This window comes from Oryzias latipes, chromosome 5 (genome assembly GCF_002234675.1).
Source record: "Oryzias latipes chromosome 5, ASM223467v1".
Classification (NCBI taxonomy): Eukaryota; Metazoa; Chordata; class Actinopteri; order Beloniformes; family Adrianichthyidae; genus Oryzias; species Oryzias latipes.
In genome coordinates this window covers 27,462,246-27,477,321 of record NC_019863.2, presented here as the reverse complement: position 1 = coordinate 27,477,321, position 15,076 = coordinate 27,462,246, and the positions used below count along the sequence as shown (strand labels likewise).

Genomic DNA, 15,076 nt, shown 5'->3' with positions numbered 1-15,076 from the left:
GGGTATAGCAGTGTGTGACGTTGGACTAATGGGGACATTTTCCTGACAAAGTGTGTACTTTTTCAATATCATATTTTATGATTACAAATGTTTAAATTACTTTTGGAAAGTGACAATATTTGTATTGTCAAACAGATATACTTAGTTGAAACAAATTATGTCATTTTTAAAGCCAGGATAACCTGGCAATTTCTACTCAAATGTCAAAGGTAAAAAAGTGAGGCTTGAGGCCTAGTCCTGAAACAACACCTTTTGGGGTCTTGTGAAGGGAAATGTGATCGTAGGAGCATCACACTTTGTACAGTAGCTAAGTACAAGGTTTTAACCATTACTGGTAAGTTTGGTAGTTCTCACTCTAAGCAGATCTGAGAAATTAAAGAAAACACCTCATCAGGAAAATCTAGGATGAGCTTATTGTAAATGTTTGCGTCTCCCTTGGTGGCCCAGATTACGCTAGAGACTCCAAACTCTGGATGGTGCATTAGGGTAACAGCCTGATGTAATGCAAGAAGTTTCAGCCCCCCAGGTCAAAGCATTGTTCCGGTAGCCCCCTGTACGCTTGTTTCGGCCTACTCCAATTCAAGTGTGAAATCAAGATTAAAAATGCTTCCCTTTGGCCAACAAAGCCCATCTTTGACTATGTTGTATCATTCATCCCCCTGATGCAAAATAACTTTGTTGTTTGTTGCTAGCATGATGCTAAAGCTAACTATCTAACCAGGCAAACAAGCAATCTAAAATTTGGTGAACTTATTAAGCACCCCATGAGGGGCTCTCATGTGAATTTTTTCCTGTTTTTAAACAATATTGGCCCAAGGGGGCAGCTCCAAATACCTGAAAAACAGAAGTTCCAGGGTTCACAGTTTCAAAAATATATGTCTGATTGTGGCAAAACAGACGTCTCCCAGTTTGCGAACCCCTGTAAAACATGTAAAAAATGTGGGTGCACAGAAACCCCTAGATATTTTTCATCCCCAAACTCCTTGGAAGAAAATCAGGAAGACGTACACAGTTACCCCATTCTGAAAGAAAACAGCAATTTTCAATATGTTTTTGGATGGATTTTCCCCCACAGGCCCATTTGAACCAGTGACCAAAGCCTGGGTTCAAAATTTGAATGTAACTTAAACACTAAAGGTGTTTTTTTCCCCTAACAGAAGGCATTTTGTTAATATCCATCCAAAAAGGGTTTTTTGTGTAGGTACAGAACACCATCCCTCCTAATGCATTAGCATTAGCATAATGCTAATGCTTATGCTAACGACACACTGCCAGAGCTCCACAACAATATCAGCTCGCTCCAGCATAAGCACCCGGAGGCATTTTACGTGGTTGCAGGAGACTTAATAAACCATGTAAACCTGACAGACACTTTGTTCAAGTTCCACCAGCATGGGAAATAACACTCTGGACTGTGTCCACATCAACAAAAAAGATGCACACAGAGCTGTCCCCATCCTCATTTGGGCTTCTCCGACCACATCGCAATCGTGCTGGTTCCTGTTTACTGCCCTTTCCCCAGACGCCAGGCACCAACACAGAGGACCATCACAGTGTAGCCCAATGAGACTGCCGCAGCTAACCAAGACACAGACTGGCAGGTCTTCAGAAGGCAGCTTTGCACTAGGTGGAGGAGCACCTGGAGGATTATACATCAGGTTTCCTCAGGTACATCAGGAAGTGCATGGAGAACTTCACCAGCACCATGACTGTAACGTACTATCCCAACCAGAAACCCTGGCTGAACGCAGAAGTGCAGTCTCTACTGAAAAACAGGAATGCTGCTTTCCAGTCTGGTGACAAGGTAGCACTCAGAGTAGTGAGAAGGGATCTGCACGCTGGGGTGAACAGGGCCAAGCATACCCTCAGAGGATCCAGCAACATTTTACGTCCAATAATCCCCGTAGTATGTGGAAGGGCATTAAGTGCATCACAGACTACAACACCAGAGTTGTTCCGAAGACCCCTTTCTACAAGACGCACTCAACCTTTTGTACTGCTGCTTTGAGCTTTGAGGACTCCAACCCTGAAGAGTGGAGAGCCTTCCAGTGTGACACCCGCAGAAATGAGGAAGACCATCCAGAGGATCAATCTTCACAAAGCTTCTGGACCTGACAACATCACTGGACGGGTCCTAACAGACACCAGCTCACAGAGGTGCTAACAGACATTTTTAACACCCCCCTGAAGCAGGCAGTGTTCCCTACCTGCCTGAAGACCGTAACGATCATCCCAAACTCCAAAACATCCTCAGTGACAGGTCTGACGGACTATTGGCCGGTGATCCTAGCTCCAATGGTCATAAAATGTTTTGAAAAACTGTTCATGACCCACATCACAGAATCCATTGGTGTTACCAAGGACCTGCACCAATATGCATACAGGTCAAACCAATTCACACAAGATGTCACTAGTGGTCCACACAACACTCACCCACCTAGAAAATGAGAACTCGTGTGTTTGCCTGCCCTTTGTGGAGTTCACATCAGCCTAATACCCTCATCCATAAACTGCACACATAGGACTGTGTTTCACTCTTTGCAACTAGGTCTTGGACTTCCTGAAAGACCATAGTCTGTGAAGATCTGTGACCCCCCCCCCCCCCCCCGATCACCCTCAGCACGGGCCTCCCACAGGGCTCTGTGCTAAGCCCCGTCCTGTTCACCTTGCTCACGCATGACTTCACAGCAAGTCACTCCAGCAGTCTGATTGTGAAGTTTGTAGATAACACATCTATACTTGGACGAATCACCAACAACGATGAGTCCAACTACAGGGAGGAGGTGGAGCATTAGGAGGGCTGGTGCAGAGACAACAACCTCTGCATCAATGTGAAGAAGACCAAGGAGATGATCGTGGACTTCAGGAAGGACAGACATCCTCCTCCTCCTCCTCTTTACATCGGTGGGGCTGAGGTGGAAGTGGTTTTTAGCCTCAGGTATTTGGGTGTGCACATCTCCAACGACCTCACCTGGAGCACCAACCCAACCTGCCTGGTGAAGAAGGCACATCAGCGCCTCTATTTCCTGATTAGGCTCAAGCGTGCTGTGATTAGAATCTCAGTCCTGACCACCAATATGTGCATAGTGGAGAGTGTCCTGACCTCCTCCATCACTGTGTGGCACGGCAACTGTTCTGTGGCAGAGAGAAAAGCTCTGCAACGGCTGGCTAAAGCTGTGCAGAGGACTGTGGTTTCACCTGCAGTTCACCACTGAGATCTACAAAACTGGATGCAGGAAACGAGCCTCCTGCATCATGAAAGACCCCAGTCAGCCCTTGCACCCTCTGTTCTCCCTGCTCTTCTCAGGCAGGTAGTGACAGAGCATCAAGAGCAGGACCACAAGACTGAGGAACAGTTTCTTCCCAAAAGCAGTAAGACTGGTGGAGATTCGGCGATATTTGTATCAATTTTAAATGCTGTCAGGCTGATAATTATTTAGATATTTATGAGCGCCCTGCAGCGTTTAACTCTTGTTTTCCATGTAACCCTTGTGCTATCCTAGGCACTTTAACATTGGGAGTTGGGTCATCTAGACCCACTACACAGTGCTCTGAACCTTTTTTCTTCAATGATTTGTGATCTTCACTGGTGTCCATGGATTACATGAAATCTTTCCACCTTTATCCACCTTTGTCATGGTAGGGAGAAGAGGTCAATGTAAGGGTGGGGTCATCTTAGATAGCATAAGGGTTAAGCCTCCGACCGCTAGTTGGCACCGAGCCTCTTTGGGCAGCTGTGATGGTGTGGCTCTACACCCCACCAAACAATGAAAAGATCTCAGTGAGAAGCAACTTGTTTTTATGAGACATGAACCACGTTGACCACAGTCAACGTCACCCCCCGAAGACGATGACATCACGGCCAGCGACCCCGTCAAAAAAATTAATGGGCCGAAAGTCGTGTATTTTACACACAAAAAGATTAGTCTGAAACTGACGTCGAAATGTTCGTCTTCCCGAGGCAACCAAATCATTAAAGGGTTGCTATGGAGATAAAATCAACAGAAAAGCCGCCATTTTGAAAAACGTGGATTTTTTTAATCATGTGATGACATATAGCTCTCACCAATGGAGCAATGTCTTTTTCTGAGTCAGTTGATGATACTGATCCCTAAGCTAGTGCTTTTAGACACATTACCATAACTAGCATAGTTAGCTTAATTAACATTTTGAGCAATGTGTTTTTCAGACAGATGTGATGGTGCTGATGGCTATGCTTGCACTTTTTGCCACATTAGCGTAGCTAGCTTAGTTAGCATAATTAGCATTTTGAGCAATGTGTTTTTCTTAGAGAATTGATGATGGTGATCGCAATGCTAGCACTTTTAGCCATATTGGCATAGCTAGTATAGTTAGCATAATTAGCATATGCAGCTTTGACTAGCCTTGATCAAAGGTGGGTGATGAGGGCGGTGAGGCTGGGGAGGGCGGTAAGAGCGGCGGTTGTGCTTAGAGTTGGGCGTGGAAGGCAGATTGCGTCTGCTATACAACGCTATACAACGCTGGTTGCGGCTTTAATTTTTACTTAGGATGGGCACCAAACCCATCATACCATTGCAACAACACATCATCAGTAGGGTGGTTTGGGGACCACAGGATTTCCTCTCTGCTCTGTGCACATGATATTGTCCTGTTGGCTTCATCGAGCCAGGACCTACAGCATGCATTGGGGTGGTTTGTGGCCGAGTGTGAAGCGGCTGGGATGAGGGTCAGCACCGCCAAACCAAATCCATAGATCTCGACCGGAGAAAGGTAGTTTGCCATCTCTCGGTGGGTGGAGTGTCGCTGCCCCAGGTGGAGGAGTTTAAATATCTTGGGGTCTTGTTTACGAGTGAGGGAAGATCAGAGTGTAAGATTGATTGGCAGATCGGAGCAGCTTCCGTAGTTATGTGGTCGCTGTATCAGTCTGAAGAGAGAGCTAAGCCAAAGAGCAAAGCTCTTAATTTACTGGTCGATCTTCATTCCAATACTCACTTATGGTCATGAGCTCTGGGTCATGACCCAAAGAACCAGGGCCCCAATACAAGTGGCTGAAATGAGCTTCCTCTGTGGGTTCACTTAGAGATGGGGTGAGAAGCTTGGTCACCTGCGGAGAGCAGGTGACCAAGAGTATAACCGCTTCTCCTCCACATTGAAGGAAGCCAGTTGAGGTAGCTCATGCGTATAGTCCGAATGCTTCCTGGACGCCTCCCTGGGGAGGTGTTCTGGAAATGAATCACTGGGCAGAGGCCCCGGGGAAGACCCAGGACACGTTGGAGAGACTACATCTCAATGCCGCGGGGTCCCCCCAGAGGAGCTGGAGGAAGTGAGCTCTTTGTCTGGGCATCTTTGCTTAGACTCCTGCCCTCGTGACCCGATCCCGGAAAAGAGGAGGAGGATGGATGGATGGATGGATTGATGGATGGATGGATGGATGGATACATACCGAACCGAAACTCTGTGCCATGTTGCTGCCAGTATCAAATAAAAACACAAATTGGGGATAAGAACGGGTGGAGCAGAGCCTCTGACCAGCAAATGCATGGAGCATCATCCAAAATGCTGTTGGCAAAGCCTGTCAAAGTGCAGACTGTCACGTAAATAAAGCATCTTAGGCACATTAAAGCACTCTCCTTCATCCTGTCATGATGCCTCATCATCACACTTTTTTTGTTTTCTGGAAAGAATTTATGTTTTTATTTTCCTTTATTTTTGAAGCACCGTTCAGGCTCCTGAACCGTTTAAAAGTAAGAAACTAAATTAAGCAATGTTGAAAATAAACAGCATTTATTTCCTCAATCAGCCTTTTAGGGCCTTATTGGTTTAGCAACATCCATTCCATTTTTATTCTTACCATTTTTATTCTTTCTTATAGAAGAATATTTTGTTTTGGAAATCAAACAATGTTGACTGTGCCCTTTATATATTTTAAGTTACCAAAATAAAAGCACTATGAATTTGCTTGGGTAAAAGCAACTTATATATTATATACAGTTGCAGGGCTTAACATTGTGCTAATCAAATAAATTGAATTTTATACTTTTATTCTAATGAAAGATGTATTACTCTTGTTTATCTGCTTATTTAATATAATAATATCCTATTTTCTATTTGCGATTACGTAGGATTTGCTGTGTAAATTAAGGTTCTTAATTACTCTTTCATTTTACCCCCCACCTTAGTAGCTGGCATAACACATAAATTCTTCCCTGTGAAGTTCGATTTCTGCATTTATTTATAAACAAAACAAACTTTTTAATGATTACACAAGTGAATATAGGTGCTGTAGTAAAGCTGAGGCACCCATATAGTAAATAGTTGCCAGTTCCTGACTTTTCGGGTTCCCACCGTGACTATCCCCCTCCCCCACCAAGACTGAGAGAAGGGTGAGCAGAGCAAAGCCACACCCGCTCAGCTCCACAGGTGCATCGTCTCCCTCTCAGCTCAGGCAGCAGTGCAGACAGCTAACCCACTGGAGTCTCAGAACGGCAAGGATTTTTCATGGAATCTAGGTAAGTCTCATCAAAACTTTTTAAAAACAGACACTAAATGACTTTGAGACATATTTAGTCCGTCTAGGCATGCTTTTCTCCGGTGGAAATGCTCGAGAGCCGAGCACATGGCGATGCTAGCTAGCTCGGTCCTTTGAAGCTAACGCAGCATGTGCTTGTGGGGAAGCTAGCTTTCCAAATGATTTTGGTCAGGCTGTTACAGATCCTAAATACATTTTAAATTTAATTTATTGAAGTGTGGCCTTAAATGTATTAATTTGTCTTAAATTCTGTGAGTTAACCCCCCCCCCTTCGCGCTGCACAAAACTTGCTGCTTGCCGTTTGTGCAAAAGTGTTGATAATCTTGATGCTCCTGCAAAAGCATCGTAGTCACGTCTGCATGTCTGGGATCATTACATCGTTCCGTACCGGGATCAAAGCTCCCGCTGCAGGAGCTCCGTCTGAGTCATGTGACCCAGTCTCACTGTCCCGCATTAACCCGAGAGGGTAAAACTAGAATAGTTAGAGGATCTCATTTTTTTCCTCTTGATGAAAATAAGAAAAATATCAAAGTTTAGGAGGCCCGACTGAAATTTAATGCTTCATCAGTTTGACATGTTCTTACATTTAATGCTTGTATGTATGCTTGCTTAGATAAACATGATGTTCATGGTCTTTGTAAATATGATTTATATATTTTAAAATGATCTTTAAAAGGTCTCAAAGTCTTAAATTTAACTTTTTAAAATCTGTAACCATCTTGGTAGTGTTTATGGTTTTTTTTTTCATTTGAAAATGCTTACCAATTTGATTTACTTTGGTTAATTTGTTTGTTTGTTTTAAAACCAGGATCACTTCAGTATTTTGTGGTCTTGTTCTTTAGAGCTAAACAAAAAATGTATGACACCATGATGGTGCCCTGTTGTACGGTAATCAAGTGACTTTAAAAAGTATTTCTGGTTCCAACATTTAGTAATATTTTGATCATGTCTTTTGTTTAAAACTCGAGTCCCGCTTACATGTTTTTATACTTTTGCTTCCTGGTTGGTTCATGGTGCAGTAGTAAATAATTGAGCACATTTAGTACTGAGCATTTAACTAAATACTTTAAATCAAAAACTCAGGAAGGTCCAAAGCTAATGTTCATTTTGTGAACCTCATCTGCACAGACCCACTGCTGCGTCATCATTAAGATAATGGTGTAAAGTAAACTGTGTTTATATAATAGTTTATCAGTAAGGACATTTTTTTAGCTGAGTCTGTCTTTCATCTGAGTGTTTAATTAAACAACCTTTCTGTGTTTGGTTCTTAGAAGAACCTTCAGATTTAAAAAGCGTGTGAAGATGCTTAGGGAGCAAAAGAAAAGGTGCCAGAAGAGGTACACAGAGGGCCTGAAGACCAAACATCCACCTGTGCAGGTAAAGTTTTTTTGCCACTGTTTTCAGTGTACTATTTATTGGGATCAAAATACTTATTTATAGTAGATTTCTTCTTTGTAACAAGATTCTTAAAAAAATTCACATTGCAAAATAATTTATCATCTCCTTTTTAATAATGTAATATCTATTAGATGTGAAAGCATTGGTTAGCACATTTCTGCTAAACTGACGTAAACGAGTAAAATCATTTGTGTCCCCTTTATAGCCCTCTGTATCCACTGAAAGCTGCAGCTCCTTGGTTGGATCTTCAGACATCCCAGAAAGAGAAGATGCTGTTGGTAATAGCTGGGTAAGTGTCAAAAAGAACGGTGTTTTTTACCCTATGTTAACTGTTATGAAATTCCTGCTAGCCAGAAATAAATAGCCTGCTAAATTCCTTGGGTGGGGGGAAAAATAAAAATGTGGTTAAAAGTAAAACTGCAAAGATTTAACTTGTAGAGTTTTAATTCATAAATCAGTTAAATATCTTAAAATGTAGATATTTAATTTAGTGAAAAATTAAATCCAACATGTGATTAAACTTGTGCAGTTTTAATTTGTACCTTTTTAATTTTAAAAAGTAAAAATAATCTCTTAAGGAATTGGAACCAGACACCAACACCATTGCCTGTGTCCAACGAGAACAGTCAGATACAGATGAGCCAGAGGTTCCTCCCCTGACAAGAACAGACAGTGTATTTGTAAGTATTTATCATGGAATCCAGCCAATATCAAATACATTTGTCAATGTTTTTATCACTAGGGCTCAGAATCTTTAGCATCAAACTTTGCCTTAGACCAGGGGTGGACAAACTTTCTGACTCGAGGGCCACATTGGGTTCTAAAGTTTGATAGAAGAGCCGGACCAGGAGCAGATGCCAGGAGTGAGAATGAAATAATATGGAATCTGGATGAAAGCACTTTTCAAGCAAAATTATATTTTACAACATTTTAGAGTTTGCAGTGAGACAGAGACAAGAGGCTGAGATGGAGGTAGCGGAGATGAAGATGTTGAGGTTCTCCTTAGGAGTGACCAGGTTAGACAGGATAAGGAACGAGTACATCAGAGGGACGGCTCATGTTGCCTGTGTTAGCGACAAAGTCAGAGAAGCCAGACTGAGATGGTTTGGACATGTTCAGAGGAGGGATAGTGGATATATTGGTAGAAGGATGTTGGAGATGGAGCTGCCTGGCAGGAGGGCAAGAGGACGGCCAAAGAGGAGATACATGGATGTCTTAACAGAGGACATGAAGTTGGCTAATGTTAGGGTAGAAGATGTCCATGATAGAGTGAGGTGGAAAAGGATGATTCGCTGTGGCGACCCCTGATGGGAAAAGCCGAAAGAGAAAGAAGACAACATTTTAGAGTTTTTAAGTTAAAACTTTTGTTTTCATTTTAGAGCCAATTACACTAACAGCTTGATGTCTGTTGTGAAAACTCAGAGAAATGCTCCATTCATGTGGTGTTTGAATGATCATAAGAATGAAAAAAAAAACACACACATTCAAACCCCACATGGATGATAAAGCGGAGCCCCCAAACCTTTTCTTATGAGGGCCACAATAAGTCTTTTTTCTTTAAAACTTTAAGCTTCTTTATTTTATTGTGAAGCCCTATAATAAAGTTTTATTAATTCATGATCCTTTTAATACAACAAATAGCACTATTTATGAAATAAAAAATAACCAAATTACTCTCTCTGTGATTTTCAAAGACAAAAAGTCAGGAAACAATATGCTGATACATTAAAAAGAAAAAAACAATGAATAGTGGATCCTCTCCCGTCTTCGTCCCGCTGAGACTTTGAAGCTGCAGCTCCTCACACGTCTCATAGTTTGCTCTAATACTGAGCAGCTGTGTCCTGCATGTCGTTTTCTTATCCAGTAATAATGAAAAAAGCAAATTTCTCTGTCTTCTGCTGCAGCTAATCGTATATCTGCGTTACCTTTTCACCAGTACAGAGTTCTTCGTTTTTTGCAGGAGTTATGTTCTGAAAATAACCATGATCTGTGAAATCCACGGAGTTTGATTACTTACAGACGTTTTTTTATGGTAGTAAAACTTCTCACTGCCTTAATACACTTTTCTCACACAGACATGAACATTTTCACCTTTTCTCTTGTTTAAATTCTCAAACCTTCATAGAAATTAGGTCCAGGATCTTAGAATGAAAACAAAAATTTCTGTAGATCTAAAGCGCTCCGCCTTTCTGTACAGGAGACATGGAGATTGACTGACGGGGTCTTCAGCCAATCAGGACACAGAACAGGGTGTTTAAAAAAAGCAGCATAATTGATCTAAAAGAATGAGCTAAACTGGGAAAGATGAACTGTGACGTAGACAGGGAAGACTGTCTTCTGCTCTATTTGACAGATTTTTAGAGGGTTTCAGGTTGGAGCTCAGACTGCAGAAGGGGGGAAGAAAATGTCACTTCTAAAATGGGCAGATAAAAAAAAACATGGGTCTCTGATATTGTTCAATGGGCCGTACCAAACATGGAGGCGGGCCGGATCCAGCCAGCGGGCCGCAGTTTGCCCACCCCTGCTTTAGACTGAACTCTTAACTTTTATAAAATATTATTTACAAAGTAGTGTATTACAATTTAAAATGAAAAACTTGTTTCTTTTCTCCAGCTCACTAAAGACTACTTTACCAAACATGCCATGGTTCAAGATCTGTCAGACGTCCCCTCAAGCTACATAGAAACTAAAAAAGCAGTAGCCTGCAGAGGCTTTCGGCTAGCAGACAGATTGTGAGGATAATTATTTACTGACGGAGTTTTTTTAAATGTGTTTTTAGCTTTTGTTTATTTTTTCTGATGGCCTGCAATCTACCCTGCTCATTACGTTAATGAGCACTCCATTTTAACACTTGTTCTATTCTGTTTTTACAGGGACTTCGGGACTTCAACATCTTCAACAAAACATCAAATGGAGTCAAGGAGTGAAGACAGTGAATCTGGTATTACAACCCCCCCCCCCCCCTTCTAAATTTAATCTTTTTATACAAGCGTTCCCAGTTGAGTTTTAATTGTGAAATCAACTATTTTAGCCAAAATAACTAAACCTATTTTGCTTTAAAGACAAAAACAAAACCTAACAGAGTAGTGTGATGTCGCACACAGGGAGCTCCATCTTGCCCTGATAGCTAAAATCTGGCTCAAAACTGTCTGGCAGGATTGATCCAATATTGCTTGTCATTATTTTTGCCCCACTAATATTAGCGTGAGGCTATAAGCTCGTGCTCGCACAAACGGCTATCTGTGACATGGAGGGGAAGGAAGCCCAGTATTGTATTTCTAATGAACCACTGCCTATGGTCTTAAAGAATGTCTTACAAAAGCAACACAGCTTTTGGATCTTGGCTAAAAACTGCACAATCATTATTAGGAGATCACTTTTAACGATTTTGACAAAAGAAAAAAAATGCATGTCTATGAAGACTCTCATTTATCCAGGTTGATTCCATTTCCACATCATAGTACAGGGGTGGGCAATTATTTTAAGTCGCATTGGGTTATAAAAATTGGATAGAAGGGCCGGACCAGGAGCAGATGCGTGGAGTGAAAATGATTTAACATGGAATGTAGATGAAAACATTTGGATTGAAAATTATATTCTAAAACAGAATATTCTAGAGTTTTTAGTTTAAAACTTTTGTTCCCATTTTAGATCTCTATTTTATTGTGAAGCCCTTTGGTACCTTCAAGGAGTTGTAAAGTGTTGTATGAATAAAGTTTCATTCATTCATGATCCTTTTAAGAAAATAAATAACACTATTTATGAAATAAAACAATGACCAAACAACACTCTCTATGATTTTCAAAGACAAAAATTCAGGAAAAATATACTGACATTTAAAAACAAAAACAATAAATGATGGATCCTCTCTCGTCATAATTCCTCAGAGACTTTGAGCTCATCTTGCGTCTCACAGTTTGGGCAGCTGCGCTTTCTGTTTACATCCAGTAATACAGAAAAAGCAAATTTATCTGTCTTCTGCTGCAACTACACATATATCTGTGTTACCTTTTCACCACTACAGAGTTCCCTCCTTTATTGCAGGAGTTTCGTTGTAAAAATAACCGTGATCGGTGAAATCTACGGAGAATGATTACAGACGTTTTAAATTTATGGTAGTAAAACTCCTCACTGCCTTAATACACTTTTCTCAGACAGACATGAACATTTTCACCATTTTCTCTTGTTTAAATTCTTAAACCTTCATAGAAATTAGGTCCAGGATCTTAAAATGAAAACAAAGATCTGATCGCGATCAAAGATTTCTATAGATCTGAGAGCTGCGCGTTTCTGTACAGGAGTTGAGGCACGGACTGGGGAGATTGATTGACAAGGTCTCCAGCCAATCAGGACACAGAACAGGGCGCACTGTTTAAAAAAGGCAGCATGATCGCTCAGATATAATGAGCTAAACCGGGAAAGATGAAATGCGACGTGGAAAGAGAAGACTGTCTTCTGTTCTATTTGACAGTGATTTTAGAGGTTTTCAGGTAGAACACAGACTGCAGAAGGTGGAATAAAATGTCACATCTTGATCGTGTGGCCAGATTAAAAAAAAAAGTGTGTTCGGCGGGCCGGACCAAAGATGGAGGCGGGCCGTATCCAGCCCGCGGGCCGTAGTTTGCCCACCCCTGTCATAGTAGTAGGTTTAGGGGCTGTCATCTGGACTTGGTTTTTAAAGTTAGAAAACGTTTCACCTCTTATCCAAAAGGCTTTGTCAATTCTGACAGAAAGCTAAACCTACTATTATGAAAGAAAAAAAATGTACAGTCAGGACCATAAATATTTGGACAGAGACACATTTTTTTCCAATTTAGTTTCTGTACATTACCACAGTGAATTTTCAATAAAACAACTCAGATGCCATTGAAGTGCAGACTTTCAGCTTTTATTCCATGGGTTAAACAAAAAGATTGCAGAAAAATGTGAAAAACTAAAGTTTTTTTTTTAAACACCACCCCATCATTTCATTGGCTCGTTAGTCATTGGACAAATGAAATAACTGAAAACAAAATGGTCGTTACTAATATTTGGTGGAAAAGCCTTTGTTGTCAATGACAGCCTGAAGTCTTGAACTCATGGACATCACCAGATGCTGGGTTTTCTCCTTCTGAATGCTCTGCCAGGCCTTTACTGCAGCTGCTTTCAGTTGCTGTTTGTTTTTGGGCCTTTCTGTCTGAAGTTTAGTCTTCAACAAGTGAAATGCTCCTCAATTGGGTTAAGATCAGGTGACTGACTTGGCCATTCAAGAATATTCCACTTCTTTGCTTTAATAAACTCCTGAGTTGCTTTGGCTGTATGTTTTAGGTCATTGTGCATCTGTATTATGAAACGCCGCCCAATCAGTTTGGATGCATTCACCTGGAAGAGATTGTGTTTAAAAAATGCTTTCGTTTTTCACATTTTCATGCAATCTTTTTGTTCAATCTATGGAATAAAAGCTGAAAGTCTGCACTTCAATGGCATCTGACTTGTTTTATTTAAAATTCACTGTGGTAATTGACAGAAACTAAATTAGAAAGAATGTGTCTCTGTCCAAATATTTGTGGTCCTGACTGTAGTTGAAGCTGGACTTGAAGAGCTGCTTCACAGTGCTTCCATGGCTGTTGTGTATGTGCCATTAGGGCATGGGTCTTTAATATTGACATTTTCTCAATTCAGGGAAGACAAAAAGTGTATGATTGTCATTTTAAAATAACCATATAACCATATTGGTACAATGAACAGGACTCAAGACTGAAGAACGGACACGGCAGTGAAAAAGTCTAAAAGTCTAAGAAGCGACCCCTACAAACAGGTATGATTCCTACATGTTACACTTTTAAAAGTTTCTTAAAAATGGCACAAACTATGTTTTCTAACAACCATTTTTAAGGGAGGGGGGTATTATTTATTATTACATTTCTTGCTTATAGCATATGTAGTTCAAAGATAAAATGTTACTAATAATTGTGCACAAGAGGTACATGTCATCAAAACTGTCTAAATCAGACTTTGAAACATCTCACTGCCAACATTGAAAGACTTGAGTTTCATGAAATTGTCTTATGTCAGTTTTCAATGAAAATGTGAGGTTGTGTGGTTCTTGTTGGGTTTTTAATTAAAATGTTTTCAAAAATGGAGCCCATGGTTTCTACACAGCAGAGAGACTAAGGCATCGATACTGCTGAGACGGGTAACTTTTCACAATACAGAATCATTTCTAACTACACCAGCAACGTGGCTCTGATACTTTCAACACAAGATAAGAAAATCTATTTCTGTGGGCTTTCTTTTCTAATGAACATCTGACATTTAGTTAACACTGTTACAGGTAGTCAGACGTTTTGCTGAGCTTTTGATATATATCGTAGCATCTCCTTAATTTTTGTAAATAAGAAATGCTCATTACCTTGAATCTGGTCTAATCACGTTTTGTACGTTGGTGACTTATAACATTCTTTCCTTTCTTTTTCTAAGGAGCTTAAAAAAAAGGACCTGGTCTTCAGCAGAGTGCCGAGCATTGGAAAAAATTTTAGGAACCTGCATTGAAGGTGGGAGGGTTCCAGGAAAACATGTCTTTCCTGCATAGAAGCTTCGCCGAGGGAGCTGGAAGGACGAACATGGCAGGCAGTCAAGTTTTTTGTTAGGAACAAAATCACAGCACTGAGGCGGTAAAGTTCAAAAAGACGTTAGTTTTTGTTAGTTAGAAAGATTATGTGATTCAACTTTATTTTGTTTTCTTTAATTTAAACCAGTGCTTGTAAATCTAAGTTCCAAATTTAAGCTTCAGACACATGCACTTATTTATCTTAGTGACCTTTTTTTTCCGGAAGCACTTAATTTTCATTTGAAGCACGTGTATCGGTCAAAGGTGACCTTTTAATTTCTGAAGCACTTAATTTGTATTTAAAACATATGTATAGGTCAAAGGTGACCTTTAATTTCTGAAGCATTTTATTTGTATTTAAAACAATTGTATAGGTCAAAGGTGACTTTTTTTTCCTGAAGCACTTGATTTCATTTTGTAATTTTTTGACAGGTCAAATGTCACTTTGTTTTTATAAAGCACTTAATTTGAGTTCAACAGGTCTTTGTTTTCTGGTTAAATCTGTGTTTACGTTGTGGAACTCCAGGCCTTTAGGGCTGATGTCGTTTTAGTTTTCCAGATCTTTTTGCTCTACCCCC

The 15,076-nt window shown here is 40.6% G+C and overlaps 1 protein-coding gene across 2 annotated transcripts in view; it reads left to right on the top strand.

The window, feature by feature from the left end:
• The window catches only part of LOC101164552 (RNA-binding motif, single-stranded-interacting protein 2), a 52,224-nt gene that overhangs the window by 631 nt on the left and 36,517 nt on the right, over positions 1-15,076 (top strand). The window lies entirely within an intron of this gene.